This window comes from Poecilia reticulata, chromosome 22, assembly GCF_904066995.2.
Source record: "Poecilia reticulata chromosome 22, P_reticulata-male-v2, whole genome shotgun sequence".
Lineage (NCBI taxonomy): Eukaryota > Metazoa > Chordata > Actinopteri > Cyprinodontiformes > Poeciliidae > Poecilia > Poecilia reticulata.
The window spans coordinates 10,968,269-10,984,920 of record NC_088851.1 but is presented as its reverse complement, the minus strand read 5'-3'; the positions used below and the strand labels follow the sequence as shown (position 1 = coordinate 10,984,920).

Sequence of the window (16,652 nt, the reverse complement as noted above, 5' to 3'; positions counted from 1 at the left end):
ACCACTGACGGTGACCAAAGTAACTACATATAATTTAAATGATCGCACTGAAATTATGCACACTCGCTTGTACAACTGGCTGAGGGTTTTGATGATGATCTGGAGGCTGAATCGGCGCTCTGTGCCATACTGGAGACTGGAATTGAAAGAGCCACTTCAGCCAGGGTTTTGAAATCTGGGAACATTTCTCCAATTGAAGTGATCAAAAGTTGGCCTGATTCTCTGAACGAGGGGTTTTCTGATTGGAGCGGGAGGAGATTCAGCAGCCGTGCTTCATCTGCACCAAACGCGAGTTCAGCTCAGAAATGATACTCCGATGATGAGAATTTTTAATTTTTTTTTGATTTAGTTAAAACGTACAGCTGAGGTTTTTGGTGTAGTCTCAGGCTCTACTGTGTATTCAACACATTGAGAAAATCTCTAATATTTTTTACATTTAACCTGGCAGACTTTTGTCACATCTCACTTTCCAGTCTGCAACACTTAAATGCACATCATGATATTTTCACACATACCATCTTGTGTCTCAACTTAGCAACAAGAATCACATCATTCCACAATTACAATGGAGTCTACTATAAAATGTAACGTATGGTAGAATGTGTGCACTTTATTTAGCAAATCAGTGCAACAAACCTCGTCAATCAGACAGAAAATAGAATAAAACAAAATATATAGTTTCCTACAGTCGTCATCCATTTGTTTGACATGACCCACTCAGTAATGGATAATTTAGGGGTTTCAATTTGAAAGATAAAAATACAAGCAGCTCATAAATAAGACACTGAATTACAACAGGATGATGAAGCAAACAACTGTTCATGTCTGTTTTTATGTCCCAGAGAGTGTTGTTAAAGCAGCAGAAGAGGACATTGTAATAGACCACTTGTGTGCAGTTGTTCCATGTTTGACCTTTTTACCCCATCTCTCTCTCTCCGTCTCTCACACACACACACGCACACACACCGAGGACACACTGAAATGCTGAAAGGGTTGACCTCTTTCCGCTGATTAACATTCCATTAGGAGAGGAGCGGGAAGAAGAGACACTTTCCCCTCACCTACTCCTGCGTTTTTTTCCTTTTTACTCTATTTTTTACTTTATCATTTACTTCTTTTGGACTACTTTAAAGCAATTACAACACCCTTAACAGTTTCCCTCACTGTTAAGTTTTTATTCAAGCTCTTAAAACAGCCTCTCTACCTTCAGATCTACTTTTCCCGTTAGTTGCACTAATGGGTGTGTACATGCATGCATGTGTGCTGAATTATGCAGGCAAGTTGCAGCAAGTCTTCTGCGCAGGATACACGGCAACACCTCAACTTGACTCATCAGCACCAGGCCGAGTATGTGACTAATGATGATGAATACTTATAAAGTTAATATATTTGTTTTGGCATGCAGCTGCTTACACATTAACAGACGCGCACGCGCTCTCGCATTGGCAATCCAAATAACACAAACAGAAAAATAATTAGGTGTTTCATTAACTATGTTTCACCTCTAGAGCTTAATTAAGACCTGTGACTCGCATATCTCCAGGTCTGCGTCCTCTGAAAGCTTATTGTGGACACTGGTGTGCACCGGTGCCAGGTTAGGATGTACAAGGGACCATATTTGGCTCCAAAGTAAAATACTTCTCCATAGGCGTGTTAACACTTGCATAACAACTTGCTACATCCTTAGACTGCATTTTCTCTTTGTTGTCAAAGCAAGAAAAGCACGGCAACAGTTTCAAAGCTACTTAAAAGCATGATTTTTGTCCTTTGTTGCCGTTTGATGAATTTCAACTCGGTGCTTAGACTGTGCACACATCACAAAACAAACTCAGCAGTCCAATGGCTCATTACCCTTAAATCCAGGTCAAAGTCAGTTATTACCAGCAAAGTACAACACAACCAGTGCAGTGTGAATTTTCTGTAGGTTGGTGCAGAGTAAACCAATCACTATGGGTATTGCATAAGACTTCATCCTTAGACTTTTACAACAGTTCAGAGTACAACACCTTTTCTCAAAAAGGCATGTAAATATATAAAAGAACAGTGATTTTTAACAAGTTTTAAAACATGTTAAAGTTCAAATTTTACATTTTACCCTTCTTGTGTATTAGAGTGGCCAGAGTGCACCGGTGTTTCACTGCTTCAATATAGATAAAATATTTCTAACATTTTGTAAATGTTTATCAGCTCTGGTGGCCTTTTTTGGAGAGAGGGGAAGACATGCGGCGAAGGTCATCGGGCCAGGACTCGAACCCGTGACGGCTGCGTCAAGGACCGGTGCCTTCGTACAAAACGTCTACCTCTTCACCATCCATGATGAGGAATAAAAAGATACAATTAAATTCTTAACCAGATGTAATCACTGTTTCCGAGCCAACTGCAGGACAACTATATGAGCTCATACAAGAGTCTAAATAGGCATTTTATTTATTAGGCCTCTTGTCAAAAACAACAGAAAGAACATCACAGACATTTTTCTAAAAATGTCTGAAGAAAGTTGACTCATTCTGGGCTCCAGACAGAGACAGCTTCCTCTGCTTTTTGTATTTCACATTACATTAGGCGTGGGCTGGCTAGAACGAGAGTGTTTTGCCAAAACTTTTAGACCTTACAGTTTCAAAGCAGCTTAAGATCTCAAATGTCCCTGTGGGGGTTTAAATTCTTTAATGAGCCATCAGAAAAAGTGCTGAAGTAAAAGAAATAGCATAGCCTGATAAAACCCATATCTGTTGCTGCACACTGCTGGTTAGCTGGCTAAAACATTTAGAAGCTCTACTAAAGGAAGATGGACCTATAAAAACCTATAAAAAAAACAATAAAAACTTCCTTAAAGAAACTTTAAGGAAGTTTTTATAGGTAATTTGCTCCAACAGCAGATAGCCTGACTAATTCATAATTCACAGCGATTGTTTAAATCAGTACAGAAAAAGGTGTGATCTACTCAATACAGCTAAAGTTTATGCATTAAATTCAAACTTGCAAAAAAAAAAATTAAACAATTACTATTACAGCTGTAACAATGATTTGTTCCATTACTTTAAAAGTTGCAGGAAGCATATTTGCTTTGTTGTTTTACATAACATCAATGTGATAATTTTTGTTTTAACGTTTTTGGTAAACATCATGATACTAGAGTAGCACAAGATTATGCTACCAAGACAATCTCTAATGCTTAGAAGAGATTTCTAAAACTGAAACACTTGGATAAAGTCAAATAAGAAACTTTGAGAATTGTGTTTTATGTAGCAACAAACAGCATCCGCATGGAAACGAAGACTTTGCCGACCTAAGCTGGGATGTGTGTGTCACCTAAAACAGTACAGTTGCGTTCCCACTGGTGACTAATTATTGTTTTACTGCAAAATGAACCACATCAAGTATTTGCTTCAACACTTATCTCAGGGCAGACAACAGAATATTTTAAATTTTACAAAGCACAAATGGAAGAAACATAATTGCTACTGGCACTCCAAAAAGAAACAAAGCAAAAAAAAAAAGAAAAAAGAACAAAAAGGTTTTTACAGACCGAGACGTTGCATACGAGCAGACACAAACAAAATGAGTCATATCCGAAAGCGAAGAACCACAAAAACAGACCGTGACTTATTACGAAGAGGGAAGAATACAAATAAAGAGAGCGAGACGGAAGACAGATGAAAAGCGACCCGGCGCACTTTGGAGGAGAGCACCTTTACAGGCTCAGGCGTCCGTGTGTACAGCAGGCCGCACGGCTACGTGTGCATATGGATTAAAACATTCGCACAAAGACAGCGGGGTGAACAATAAGTGTTCATATCTGCGTGAGAGAGTGTGTTTGTGTGCAGCTGAGTGTGAGCCAGACTCCAGCTGAGAAGGGAGGCAATGGCAATTCCCACTGACCTGAAAACTGGCCAGGCAGCCACCTCAAAACACACACACACACACATACACACGCACCCACGCACACACACGCACACACACACACACACACACACGCACACACACCCACACACACACACACACACACAAAAGACGGAGATTGTCACCGAGCATGAGCAAAAAATGATAGAAGGTGAAATTTAGAAACACAAAGTGATGGAGATGGATAAATGCACAACGAGGCGGAGAGGGGGATTATGAGATGAAACGGGAATCAACACCCAACTGCACTGCCAGCTCAAATCAGAATCGGAGGAAAAAGCGCAGATGGATGAAAAAACGGAGCAAGGGATCATGTTTAAAGCAAAAACAATAAAAGGTGCGATAGAGTGGGTTTAGATCTCAACAGAGACTTTGTATGGGTGGATGTGTGGCCCTTTTTCCCCTTTTCCGCCTCCTAAGGTCCCCCGCGGTCAAGAACGGATCCTCTTTCTCCCTTGTGCTCTCTTTTCATACCCTCGTTCCCCCTCTCTTTTTTATACACTCTCCCTCCGACCCCTCCCTCTCTTTTAGTGCTGCGCTGAATGGCCCCCCTCCCTCTGATGAGTGACTGATGAATGAAGTAGCTCTTTGAAGTCAAGAGTCACAGCAAGGCCGGTCGAGCGTGAAGAGATGCCCGGACAAAAGACGGCCGAGAGCGAAGGCTCGGAAAAAAGAGGGAAAGGAAGAGAGAGGAAAAAAAAAATCACGCAGGAAGGGGGTACATTCAGCGAGACAAAACGTCAAACGGCAAAACATCCATAAAGTCTGGAGGCGATGGAGGCAGGGTGTGTGTGTGTGTGTGTGGACGGAGAGAGAGTGTGTGCGAGTGGCAGCATGGTCTTCTTCTTTGCATGGGCGCCTCGGAGGATTTGCATGATGGTGTTCAAAATGCAAAGGACGACATCACGCAAGTGGAGTCGTGATGGAGAGACAACTTTCTGAACTACAGGGACAGCCTGGGGCGTTTAAACTTTAAATGGGTTTCAAATATTTCTCCGTACAGAGCGATGGATCTCTGCACGGTGCAGTCCAACTCCGCAATGATTTGAGTGACATTCCCATCTTAGGACATCATTATTACTCGTTTCTTCTTGCATCTTTTAGCAAATAAATACAGCAGTAGTGAGAGGCGGCCATTTATTTTTGGATATGCAGTGAACCTGTATGGATCAGGCTTTTTACAGTCCGTTATGCGTTTACAGAGAAATTATCACGTTTGGAATCCAGCAAGAAATAAATGATTTGCAAGACAGTTCCCGCATTTCTATCCTTTTATCAGATTTTTTTGTAAACTCAAAGAAAAGTGCAAATGTATGTTTAATAATTGTGATGCATTTAATTAATTAAAAACAAATTTGCTTTTTCTGCATTTGATTTGCTGATTATTCTAGTAATCAACTGGTGATATATTATTTTGTTCCTTTAATTTATTAATTTTTTTTTCTGTTATTTGCTACTTCTGGTAAATTTTAAGGAAACGACACAAAGCTTTCGTCATTTAAACAACCTCATTTTGCTTTGTATTCATTTTTCCACGTAATGGATTTCTATTATTGTTTAATTTCGCCAAACTCACCACAGTCCAGAAGTTCTGAGTCATTTATTCTTCCTTGGGACAGAATAAAGAACTCTCAGAAGTTGAGTTCCTTTGGTTGGGATACATTTAGAAACAAAACACCCTGCAGTACCTTCTTCCAGCAGATTAGAGGGTTATTAGAGGGGGGGGATTGACATGACTAGGAACACTGCAGCCTTAGAATGAGCCGTCTGCTGAGTAGATTAAGAGGCAATCTGGACTTTTCTCTGTGGAAGCTCCCTTGTGTTTTAATCTTGCATCTTCTTTTGTTCAAGTCTTAATACGTCTAAATAATCTGGCTTTGCTTCTTTAATATTTAGTTTCTTGTGAGCTTAGAATTACAATATATTGTACAACTTTGTTAACAGCTCACATCCCGGGGTTTAGTTCAAGCCAGGTGGATTTCAACACAGAGCGATGTTTTTGATCTAGAAGTCACCCTATTTGTGAAATATGAGAATAAAGCTCAAAACACAAGTTCAAACATTGTTATTAAGCTACAAATATTTAAAACTTATTAAAGTGCTCTATAGTGTTTTATTTGGAGCCTATTTACCTCCTAAACTTTCCAATTTGTGTCACTCTAAAGCCCCAATCTCCTGTATTACTATTTTATGTGATGGAGCAACACAAAGTAGTGGATTTTTTTTTATTGAATAATTAAATGTTTTCAGAAAGAAAGATCTGAAATATATTGTGCTTTTAATTCCACTTGAAACAGACAAATCCTGCACAAAGAGCAACAATTTTATAACATCCCTCAGATACCTTATTGGAATTTGAGTCGGACTTTGACTACACCAAAATCTTTGACCATTCCATTGTAGCTTATTGCAACTCTGAGACTCTGTCCCAGTCTAAAATCTTTTGTAGCCTTTAATAAGTTTTTTCTTTTTTTCAGGATTAGCTTCGCCCATTTTAGCTAGTTTCTCATGCGTCACTGTATCTTAGGAATGCTAGGATGATGCGCAGCATTTGCAGGCAGGCCAAAAAGTTTCATTTTCTGACCAGAGGATGTTTTTCTTGACACTCTTCCATAATGTGGAGTGCACAAATACCAGGCATCTGATTGTACTGGATGTTTTTTTTTTTGTGGGAACAGAATAAGTGTCTCACATTTTGGATTTTTATGTGCAAAAAAACGTCCCCTCGGTTGTGTTCGTCTATCACTTAAAGTGCCAGCAAACTACAACGTTTGCAGTCGTCGTGTGACAAAGTGTGAAACGATAAACAAGCACGTGAATACTTTGGCAAGGTACAGTGCTTTTGTAGATGTGTTTGGATTGCAAATGTCCCAGCAGTGGACTTTAGTCTTCAAAAAGTCTCCATAAATTCTCCGAATTGATTTAAAGAAAAGTACAAAACTGAGAGCAGCTGCAGCTTCGGTTTTCTCGACATCTTGACAGACGGCACAAGGCTGCTGGCAGACACATTTCATAGGCTGACGGATCAAACGGCTGATCTCAACATAACACGACTACTTCCTAAACTTCTCCTACGAGGTATCAAAGCAGTTCTGTTTTAACGGATTGACTGGTTGAACAGGTTTGAAACACCCACGCCCTAGAATTCACTTTGTAATTTGGCAGTCACCCCAAGACCACCAGGTTTTTTTTTTCTTTTTCCCCCTTTTCTTTTCTTATCCAGGCGGGTAGGAAGAAGAAGAAAAAGAAAAAGAAGAGCAACCACAGAGGGGGAGAAGCAAAATGAGGGCTCTTCCATCATGCGACTCCCCAGAGAAAGAACTCTACACTCGGCCCGTGTTTATCTCAATCTCACATCAGATCAGATCACCGGCAGATAAAGGCACATCCTGACACATCACTTCCTCTCTCTGAAAGAAGCTGACATGAGCTTGGGACCTACAACGACAGTGTGCTGGCAGGGGTGATGAAGAAGTAAAACTTTTGACAGGGCACAAAAAAAAAAATACCAGGCACACAGAAAGAAAGGGAGTGAGGGAACGAAATATATGGTTGCTTGCAGTTGGGAAACCTACATAAGACTGGCCCAGATCCATAGCGCCGAGAGGTAAAGAAGAGGAACAGGAAGCAGGGCAGCAGGAGACGAGAAGGTGAAGAGAGACTAAGAATAGTATAACTGGATTAGCTTTAACACTGACCTTTATTCTGCAGGGCGACGCTCACTTGCTCTCTCCTCTGCTCTTTGCTGCCGCTACAGGAAAGGTTTGTCCTACTTTTGAACTTTTGGAGTCACTTCAACAACGACTGCTCCGATACGGCACCAAAAATGAGAAACGAGTCGGGTGGAGACAAAACTACCAGCTTCTATTGTTTTATTCTCTTGGCTTAAGAAAAAAGTTAGACTCTTAAACGTTAAAAGCCTAAAAAGAAATGGATACCTCTATATTTTTACTTTTGCTTTGTGAAGCGCTTTGTACTTGTGCATGAAAATAAAGCTCATCAGAGCTGAGGTGTGAAAGCACATAGCTTACACAAGACCAGATAAAAGAACCACTCTGAAACATAAACTTTTATGTTGCATTTCTTACTTTTATATTAGTGCATAAATGAGAAAAAAAAGACACCAAGAGATGCTTTTTGGGGATGTGTGCAGTTTCAAGATGCATCAACCTTGGTGACGAACGCCTCCTCCCCGAAGTGAAGTCACAACCCAGGAGCAGTGCAATGACAAATTGCTTTTTCTTTCCAGCCTTCACTTTGTTTTTATTTTCGAATGCCAACAATGCTCTAGATTTTCCCATGCACACACTGACACACATAGATGGATAAAAGACTGATATCTTGAAACAACAAGATGGACAACCCCCCCCTTACCCCCTCAAAATAAAAAAACCTAATTATGAGTCACAGCCTGGACTGGTTTCTGGTGTCAGCAAATGAGAAGTTATGTTATCTAAATGTTTTCTATCAAACCAATTTTAATTCAATTTAAAACATACTTTATCTCAGAGGGAAGTTAAATAATGTTATAACTTATAATATCCAAGACGGTTTACTCTTTTCAAGGCTAGGATCTAATTGCCTCCCTAGTTCACATAAACAGTTTACCATGCAGGTTGTAGCTTCCCAAATCCATTTTACCTTACAACCCTACATTAAAGACAAGCCATAGATTTCCACACTGAATATCTGTGTTTTTCATACAGAAAGAAGTGAATTCTCATTGTTTCAGCCAGCTGAGTGGCAGAGTGCAACAATATGCCAGAGAAACTTTAGATTACTCCAGTGCGTTCACTGGCATCTCAACAAAACTTTAAGCCACAGGAGAGTTTTCAAACCTGCTACTGGTAAATCGTTATCAATACAAATGGGCTAAAAGACATGTAAAAAACATATGTACAATGTACATGTCAAACATAGCACTCTGTCAAGAGGAGCCCTAAATTCAATGGATTTGTGTATCGCTAAATGCCTATAAAAACATTTTCAATCATAACATTAAGACCAAACGGCAGTAAACGGTTCAGGCATAAACTTGCACATCTTGTATTTTGTTAATGCTGTGAAACCATGGTGAATTTCCTCCCATTTATCATACTGTTATAATCTCTTACAAGCCTGCTGCTTATTTTCTTCATAACATTTGTTAAGTCAGCTGCATGTGTTTGTGGGAAGCCTTGTGCCTCTAAAAGGAAACCATCTCAGCTATCTGAAGCTCCTCCCATTAACTTAAAAAGGCAGTGCACGATTTGCATTTTTCCCACAATTCAATTAACACGCCTGTCAGCCTCTCCTCTCCGTTCACGGGCCTCTTTTGACCGCCGCCGACTCGCATGCACTGAAATGTAGAAAAAGAACTGATGCTTTGATTTGTTTATTTGCGAAAAAGAAGGAAGGAGAGGCTCCCAGATGACATCCTGTCTGAACCCGTCACATCCAGGAGCTAGAAAAGTGCCATTAATGGATGCAGAGAGCATTCTCTGGGGATGGCTTTCTCTTTGTCCTTCCCTGGCTCTGAGAAAGAGTAGATGACATGGAGGAAAGAATAGGACACTATCAGGTGAAGGCAGTCAGACTTGATGAGCAAAAAGAGACCAGATGATGAAGAGGAGGCCAAACCGGGAAGGAGAATTAGTCAGACTTTGGTTCGAGGCAGGGTAATTACTTCAGCAGGGCTCTTGTCTGATTAATAGCCTGTAATCCCATTCTCATGGACAGCATACCATAGCATTCCATAGCACCACTCATTAACCAGCACAGAAATGCCCACTAATCACTCAGTCACTTTTTAGCTAGCAGAGCTAATGCTAGGCTAGGATAATCAATAGGCTGTAATCCTGTTGGCGGAGCCGCCGCAGCGTAGCGGCCCTAATTAGCAGCCATAGAAACGTCTGCTAATCATTCAGCGCACGGTTATTTGTCCACGGGGCCGCCGAGTCGACTCAGCCGTGGCGTTGGGCTGACGTTTGACAGTCAGCCGCAGAGGCCAGAACAGAAAGAGTGACACGGAGACTACCAGAAGCGGTGTAATGATTAAGAAGCCCATCACTCTTTGCTTTTCTCCCTCTTCCCATCCGTCCGCCACGCCGAGCTCGCATCCAGGAGACGGTTTAGGAAGGCTCTGCGCTCAGTTTTGTTGTCATTCAACTTTTATCAGTCGATGATAAAACCCACCCCGATCTATAGCGGCTGATCAATAATGAAGGCTTCAGGTGGGGAAACGGTAGCCTGCTGCAGACCACCGATGGAGACAGGTGTCGGTGTTAAAAGCGGATCCTGCTCCCTGTCCTGTCCTTTAAAAAGCGCCGAGGGGAGAAACAGCTGGGACAAATAAACGTCTGGATCGGCTTTAACTCGACTTGACCTTTTCCTGGCATAAGCCTTGCCGGTTTCCAGTTGATTTTACAGTACAATACTCCACAGTTTGGTCGCATTGAGGCCATTTAACAGTTCTAATCAAATACAACGAAACTATTGTCTGCAGAGTCAAACCATAAGCCCCGCATGTTGGGAGTGTGGGGCCCTGTAAAGGTATCTGCACACCCTCCGTTGCTCAAGTCCAAACTTTGAATTGTGCGGCTGGGTTATACGTTACAGCGACCTGCGGATGAACTCGAGCTGAACCCCCGTAGTCAACAGGCAGCGAGGTGGATCGCTGAAAAGGACCTGTCAACACTCACCTCGAGCTACTGAGGAAGAAAAGGCATGGGGGACATATCTCACTCTTTTATGTGTGAGACTGCGCTCGAGCAGACTATCCTTTCACCGTCCCGTGAAGGGCGAGGCATAAAACCTGAAGAGCCCCTTCCTCCAAAGTATTATGAAGTGTCGGCCAGATAATCAAAAGGTGAATTTAAGGCCTTGGAGTTTGTGTGTGCGAGGTGTTATTTGGGTGCGCAAAGTCAAAATAACAATTTTATTGCTGAAATTCATCTTAAACACTAAAGATTTATCCAGACAGAGACCATTTCATCAAAGCCTTATTTAATCGAACTATTGCTTGCATTTTCTAGACCACTCATCGTTCAGTTGTGGCCCAGATAGGTCAGTTAGCTGAAAATGTTACAACTAAGAACAGAATAGTCATTAGTATGAAGATATATCAATGTTGTGATTTCTGAATAACTAAAGTTTTCCAAATTTTTTTTGTCCTACAGTTTTAAATTAAACCCTCAAATTTGACTCGGTACTCTTGCACAGCGCAAGCTTACCTAGTTCTTTACAAATATAAAAATAGGCATTTTCACTGGTCTTTGTAGTGTAATTAAACTTCAGTCAAAACAGATGGAATCTTAGTCGAATTGACTAGACCAGGGGTGGGCAACTCCAGGCCTGGAGGGCCGGTCTCCTGCAACTTTTAGATGTGTCTCTACTTCAACACACCCGAGTCAAATAATGAGGTCATTAGCAGGACTCTGGGGAACCTGACTGCACTGAGGAGGTGATTCAGCTGTTGGATTCAAGTGTGTTGGAGCAAGGAGACGTCCAAGAGTTGCAGGACACTGGCCCTCGAGGACTGCCCACCCCTGGACTAGACTATTCTAAAACAAGCCATTAAAAAGTAGGTCTGGTTAGCTCTTCAGTCCCAAATCATTTACAGTCTCCAAAAGATTTTCTTCCAAAATTCCCTTGAAGATATTCATCTTCTGGTCAATGGTTTCTTTGTCATTGCTAAAGTAAAACATCCCCACAACGGTACCACTACCATGCTTTTTCCTGAGGATGGGCAATACGTTTAATGTAGAACTCATCTGACAAGAGACAAGATCACTTTCGTCCACGTGCTTGCTGTACGCCCTGCAAGGCTTATAGCAAATTGCAGAAGTGCTTTCAATTGCCAATATACTGAGTAAATTCTTTCCAAGAGCTGAGAATCACACTTGCCCCATAATGGAGGAAGAGCTCAGCTCAGTACAGCTGAAAGGAGTAAACGGATGGAGGGATGCTGGGAATGCTGGAGCGTAGTGCAGCCACAGCCGCAGGATGAGCGGCCGTAACCGGCTTTGGAGAGCATGGCCGCCAGTGCTTAAACCCAGTTAATCTGATTGGATTAACGGCAGAACTGCCCGACCAAAAACACACGAACGTGCGAGCACGTAGACACAGAGTACCACGCCTGGGTCTTTTAGTTTGTGCCAATCAGCTGGGACGGCCTCCGCAGCTTCCTAGAGTTCATCTGGATTCGAGGTCGTGCTGACTGACTGCTGGCATCACGCTGGGCAACCACATGCACATGCATCCGCTCTCATGCCCCCTCACCACCTAGCCCACCCACCCCAACCCCCAACCATGCATGTGCTTATTCACAGAGCCATCATAGAGTGCAGAGATTTGTGCAGTGAATCTGAAACAAACCCACTGAAAGAAGAGGAATGCCCAGTGCTTGACAACCGTGCTAATCGACCAACCCCCTCCCCAGCAATGAAGCTAAATGTTTTTACCCCCCAGTCCTTTATCTTTTCAGTCACTCTGACAGCTCCTCTCGTCTCATCCTCTTCATCGCCTTCTCTGTTGCCTCGCTCCTTGCCGGCAAACCCCCCCCCCGCCACAGCCTCACACATGTAATCACTCATTAGAACCAAGGCAGTTGTCCATTAGGCAAAGCAGCCATTTTGGAAATTGCAGCAAATCTTCCATGAAAAGACATTCCCTCTAATGCGGCAGTCACGCTCGGAGGGTAAGGGAGAGAAAGATGGCAAAGGAGGGAAAGAAAGACAAGAGGGCAAAGATGGAGAGAGGCAGGGAAAAGAGGGGGAGTGGAAGAAGTGAGGCTGAGAGAAAGGGAGAGAAAGAGCGAGCCCCCCCCTGGCCATAAAGCCACCAAGCGAAAAAGCAAGCCTGCTGTTTGATTATGAAGTGACACCCTCACGAATGGAGGGAAGGACGGCAGCATGGGGAGAGTGGGTGTTTCAGAGGAGGCGAGTGAGAAGGAAATGAAGGGAAAAGGGAAGGGGTGATCTGAGAGAACGTGGAGACGGAGGCGGTAAAATTAGCCCCATCACTTTGCTTACCAAGGCACTCTCTAATGGAGAGTGCAGGACAAAAAAAAAAGAGGCACCAACAAGGTTGGAAGATGTGTGCAAGCCTGCAAAAGGACAGATGGTGCCCCCCTATTCCCTCCATCCATCCCAAAATGTGGCTCTAATTTGAGTAAAGTGATAGGAACCTCCTTAACCAATTACAACTCCCATCTCTTAAAGCTTGCATTAGGGCCTGTTTGTGGCAATCATCTCTAAATGTGTGTGCATATACGTGTGTGTCAGTGTGAGTTCATCCAAGGAATCAACGGGAAACATTAGAGCGGATATGAGATGTTTGAAGTGACTGATGGTCTGTGAGCGGCGCTCTGCTGAGTGTGTGAGATCCGTTCTCCCACAACGCTACTGTTCATCTCCGCCTCGCCCAATCACAGATCAGCGACAGACCCGACCGTCTGGCATACACACACACACCTCATCTCTGCCCGGCTCACTTTCTTCTTACCTACATCACCTTACTAAAGTATTCACACACTTTGAAATCTTGTATTTCATTGTATATTAGCACATAATTCTGAATTACATGTGCTATTCATCATTTTCTTTTTACAAAAACATATCTGAAAAGAGTGGTGGGTATTGTCTTTACTCCAACACCCCTAAATTAAATTGAACGCTCCAATAGTTTAGTCATTCTGCTTTGACAAATAGTTAAATATTTTTTTGTTTTTAGCTCCATCCATCATTAGCTCACCAGCTTCGCAGACCAGGAAAAGCATCCCGTCAGCATGATGCTGCCACCACCATAAAAAGAGATAAAGAGATTGTGTGTATCGTGTGTTGGAAGTTTTGCATCAAGGCCACACAGTTACATTTGTTTTGCTCACCCTCTGCATGCTTGCTGTGTACATGGCAGATTATATCAAATTTTAGGCAATAAGTAAATATTTAAAGGGCAAAAAATGGTCTTGGAAAACATTTGGGGTTGGATTTTACATTGAAAAATGCAGTTAACATCAGTAAAGTGCAGCTGGTCAGCTTAAACGGCAGATGGACTTTGATTTATTGCATAACGATGAATAAACATGGGAAAGTATAAACTGTTCTTCAAACAGACGAGCTAGTGAACATCCAAATGCTTTTAGCTGCCATTGAATTGTTCCCATTTTCTTAGCAGACTTATTTTTAAAACAGTCTGGACATCTGGTTGTCAAAATCCATCTTTAAATTGTTCAATTCACACTTGCTTTTTGCAGCAATTTGAATCATTTGCGTGAAAATCCACTTGACAGCTGCAGGGGAACCCAGCTGCAGAGAGGGAGAGAGATAGAGATGATGGATCTCGGCACATGGGCCGATGCTGCTGCATGGTCGAACATTTCTGGATGAGCGCGTTTCTCTTTCCTGCTTCTCAAAAGTACAGATTTCACTCCAAAACCACTTCCTCTGAGAAAGTGAGCAGATGTTCCGTATGTGCAATGTGTATGTGTCACCGAGGGTGGATTTCCTCCACGCCGACGAGACGCACAGCTGATCTGAAAGCTTTGCCCCGACGACAACGCTGCCACGCAAAAGCCCCCCTCGCTGAAAAGCACAGATGATCTTTGTCACACTTTCGCTCGTCCTCTTGCCCGAAGACAAACGCTCCCCGCATGAATGCGGTGCTGTGATGGAACCAAAACAATGAGCTCAGCGAGAAAAAAATGAAAAAAACGAGGGCAATGAGACAAAAATGAGAGGCAAACGTAGATGTGACAGCGAGAGAATGTGCTTCTAGTTTCCATTGTTGTGTTTCACATAATGTGGAGAGGCACCGCTTTTCTTTGGGGTGTTATTAAGCTTATAGTTCGTTGTTTCTGCTGTCAGGACAGATCGGATAGCTGATTTAACCTGAGGGCAGAGACCGTCTCTGTATGCAGACCTTTCTTCTTCTCGCTCTGCTCTGGGTGCACAAAGAGAGCGAGTTTGAAACGTTGCTCGCAAAGTGGCGAAAGCCCGTTTACCCCGCGTGCGCGCCAACCTCTCGGCTCGAGGTGCACAATGACCGAGCACGTTATCACCTCTGACCGGGGTCGGGGAGTTGGGGAGCGGGGGGACAGACCACAGGAGTCAGGGCTGACGCCAGAGTAGAAAATACCAGGGTTAATGTGTGCATGTGTGTGTGTAAATCCCAGCAGTAATAATCACTCGGATTAGAACGGAGCCAAACCCCCGCAGGGTCCTCCTCCTCTTCCTCCCCCACCACCCAGTTCCAGAGTATCCTGCCCAGCCCAGGCAGCAGCACTGATCCCCAGTTGGAGCCATCATGGGAAGCTATCACCCCAAACAAATTTGAGTCTTACTTCTGAATCCTTCTTTGTCCTATTAATCAGTAAAAGTAAGAAAGAAAAAAAAGAAATATTGACCAAGCTTGGGCAACACAAAGGCATTCAACAAGCGCACCCTTCGGCCGCAAGGGTGCAGTGAAATGGAAGTTGATACAGCAGTCAATATGTCTGTGTGAGGGATGCAGCATGTGGGCTACAACAATGGGGAGGCGCGGGGAGGAAAGTGGGTTACACCCTGAAAAGACTCTGCATCGATGTCTGGGTATCTGGCAGTCAAAACAAGAGATTATCACCGAGCGCTACACCAACCCTACGATGAAATCAGCCAAAGCGCGGAGTGTAATTCGGTGGGAAGGCAACCTCTGACTGGCATCCATCAGCAAATGACAACGCTTCCGTAGCATCTGTGGCAGAACGCCTGGTAACGTCAATCAATCTCCGCCTCAATGTTTCCATTATCGTCCCATTATTTCAAGAGGAGGCGAGCAATTCTGGTCATTCTTCTTTTATCCAGAACATTCTGCCATCCGGTAATAAGAAGGTATCTGTTAATTAATTAAGAGTCGCTCTGATTGTGTCGATGCGTTAAGTTATAGTGCGATGACGCTGTTAAATAGGGTTCTGTTTACTCGGTGTCACAACTATAGGGAAGATCTAATCAGTCAGTAGGCCTATATGTCGTTATCGGCCAGGAAAGGCCTAATCGGTACATCTCTGGTCAAAACGATACTTTTGAAGGAAATGTATAAAGTTCAAAAGGGTTCAATCAAGAGGCTAAAGAAAATGGCTTATGTTTATGACAACAAAAACAGAACGCTTAACTTTTAAACAGATAATGTGATAATTAATTATGTTTTAATTAGTAGAATTTAAATTATAAATACTCCAATCAGTCTTTCCTGGTTGGTTCTGAATCCTGGTTCTCTGTTTTTCTCTGATAGATTAGAATAAAAATAGAAAAGAAAAGAAAGAAATTACAATAATCCTAATTTATATTGACCTTTTATTAAGCTAAACAAAGTTTATGAAAGTAGATGTTGATTCAGTTGCCAAAAAATTTGTTTAACGGATCTGGAGGAGAGACTGATTCTCCAGTATTTTACCCGGCCAACTCCAGAGCCGAACAAGGGAAAATCGGCTGATTTATGCATTTGTGATTGGTGCATCTGTGACTAGAAACACACACTTTAATGAACACTTTAAACTACAACCTCTATGAAAGAAACCTTTAGTTTCTCTGCTATGCATTTACAAGCCACCTGAAAATTAAAACGAAACAAAAAACAAGGAACGGAATTGGCAAGATACCTGATCAGTTCAGCTCTAGACATCGCTGTCAAGAAAAACACTTTCCAGGGGTTGATATGAAGTAGAAGAACCAAAAACTGCTTCTGATGCAATAAAAGTTACTAAATAAATATAAATGTTAAATACTTAAAAGTGAATG

At 42.5% G+C, this 16,652-nt stretch overlaps 2 protein-coding genes across 3 annotated transcripts in view; both read right to left on the bottom strand.

The window, feature by feature from the left end:
* Positions 1-16,652, bottom strand: part of uggt1 (UDP-glucose glycoprotein glucosyltransferase 1) — a 278,967-nt gene that overhangs the window by 90,393 nt on the left and 171,922 nt on the right. The window lies entirely within an intron of this gene.
* The window catches only part of hs6st1a (heparan sulfate 6-O-sulfotransferase 1a), a 71,584-nt gene that overhangs the window by 53,761 nt on the left and 1,171 nt on the right, over positions 1-16,652 (bottom strand). The window lies entirely within an intron of this gene.